Source organism: Cucurbita moschata, unplaced genomic scaffold (assembly GCF_002738365.1).
Source record: "Cucurbita moschata cultivar Rifu unplaced genomic scaffold, Cmos_1.0 Cmo_Scf00353, whole genome shotgun sequence".
In the NCBI taxonomy this organism is placed as follows: domain Eukaryota; kingdom Viridiplantae; phylum Streptophyta; class Magnoliopsida; order Cucurbitales; family Cucurbitaceae; genus Cucurbita; species Cucurbita moschata.
In genome coordinates, this window is record NW_019268869.1 from 3,993 (window position 1) to 6,336 (window position 2,344).

At 39.9% G+C, this 2,344-nt stretch overlaps 1 non-coding gene across 1 annotated transcript; it reads right to left on the minus strand.

The window, feature by feature from the left end:
• Positions 1–1,512: 1,512 nt before the first annotated feature.
• TRNAN-GUU lies at positions 1,513–1,586 on the minus strand. Its single transcript has one exon. It is a non-coding gene; the product is annotated as a tRNA-Asn (tRNA).
• Between the last annotated feature and the right edge of the window lie 758 nt (positions 1,587–2,344).

Here is a 2,344-nt window from a genome sequence, read left to right on the forward strand (position 1 = left end):
CATAAGGAATCAATACAAGGGGAATAAGATTCAGATTACCTTGTTGATCGAATATCTCAAGGCAAGAAAAACGCTTGATTGAGATTCGAATCACTCCACAAGCAAGATTGATCATGTCTAGCTTGAATGATTCTTGNTCCCAGCGTCCTTGATGGCAGTCTACTAAGAGAGGTTTCCACACGCTTATATGAAACGTTTCAACTTCTCTCCAACCGATTTGGAATCTCACAATCCACCCCTTTGGGGACCCAACGTCTTCGCTGGCACACCGCCTGTGACTAGCTCTAATACCATATTTCAAACCCACCATTAGCAAATATTGTCCACTTTGACGCATTACGTATCACCATCAGCCTCACGGTATTAAAATGCGTTTACTAGGAAGATTTTTCCACACCCTTAAAAGAAATGCTTCCTCACCCTCTCCAACCGCTAGCATATATCTTCCTTTTTGGCCTGTTTTGGATCGTCGTCAGCCTCACACTTTTAAAACACGTCTATTAGTGAGAGGTTTCTACACTCTTACAAGGAATGATTCATTCCCCTCTCCAACCAATGTGGGATTTATTAATAAGTTGTCAGGATGGCCAAGTGGTCTAAGGTGCCAAACTCAAGTTTTGGTCCTCGTGAGAGGGCGTGGGTTCAAATCCTGCTTTTGATAAATAGATTGGCTATTATAATTGTGTTGTGTCGAACTAATGGATCTTTGTCTCTTTCTCATCGTTTTCCTCCTTTAACTCTTTGTTGGACTCACTGTTTCTTTCTTGCATTTTCTTACGACTGTGTGTGTAGTGTGATCCTAACAAGGTGAAATTCACCACCATCAAGATGGAAAGGATCCGAGGTCTTCACGAACCAACCACTGTTTGGGGTAAAACATAATACCTTGACCACAAAGCAGTGGAAGCATAAGGCATCTTCTTTTTCTTGTTCTTTGGGTTCATAAACATAATACCTTGACCACAAAGCAGTGGAAGCATAAGACATCTTCTTTTTCTTATTCTTTGGGTTCATCTAGATCGAGTGTGTAAGTTCGTTCCTATGCGATTCTAACAATTGGTAAGGAAAAATTCGGGACCACAAAGCAGTGGAAGCACAAGGCATCTTCTTTTTCTTGTTCTTTGGGTTCATCTAGATCGAGTGTGTAAGTTCGTTCCTATGCGATTCTAACAATTGGTAAGGCAAAATTCGGGACCACAAAGCAGTGGAAGCACAAGGCATCTTCTTTTTCTTGTTCTTTGGGTTCATCTAGATCGAGTGTGTAAGTTCGTTTCTATGCGATTCTAACAATTGGTAAGGCAAAATTCGATCTGTGAAGATGGAAAGTTCAAAGAAGATTGGAATTGAGAAGTTCGATGACAAGATTTCAGTTTATGGAAGATGGAGATTGAAGCAGGCTATCCAGGAATGTGGTGTTCAACATCTTATAACATGATTCAAGGGTTATTATTCAATAGAATATGTAAGACAATAATATTATCAAGACACTCATAAAGAACAAATGATCACCAACGCTAGAAGGAGGGTTTAAACCTCCGACCTTGTGGTTAACAGCCACACGCTCTAACCAACTGAGCTATTCCAGCTAATAATTTAAAATTCTTCGAGTTCAGCACTAGTAGATGTTGTTTGCTTTGGCACGTTACGTATCGTCGTCAGCTTCACGGTTCTAAAACGCATCTACTATGGAGAGGTTTTCCAGCGTCCTTGTTGGCAGTCTACTAGGGAGAGGTTTCCACACACTTGTAAGAAATGTTTCATCTTCTCTTGAACCAATCTGGAATCTTCCAATCCACCCCCCTGGGGGCCCAGCGTCTTCGCTGGCACATCGCCTGGTGACTAGCTCTGATATCATATCTCAAGCCCACCATTAGCAGATATTGTCCACTTTGGTGCATTACGTATCACCACCAGCCTCACGGTTTTAAAATGCGTCTACTAGGAAGATTTTCCCACACCCTTAAAAGAAATGCTTCCTCACCCTCTCCATACTCATTGCATAGGACGACCCAACTCACATGTCCCACATGTACAATTTAGTGATGACATTGTTTATATCATATATAAAAGTGGGCCGCATCAATAGTGTCCCCAAGATAAGGTACTCAGCCTTATCCCTGTACTATAGATCATTTTGACTATATACTTGAACTTGATCTACTCTTATGTCTCTACGAATAGTTCAAGTAATCATACTATAGCCAGAGTGGTCTTAGTTTATTTGGTTTAGATTAATGATTGTAAAATTTACTTTATTCGATAACAATCTTTACTTAATAAACATCAATAATAATTTTATTGAAAATAGAATATGTTTTTGTTAACAAACTATGAGTTTTATGAC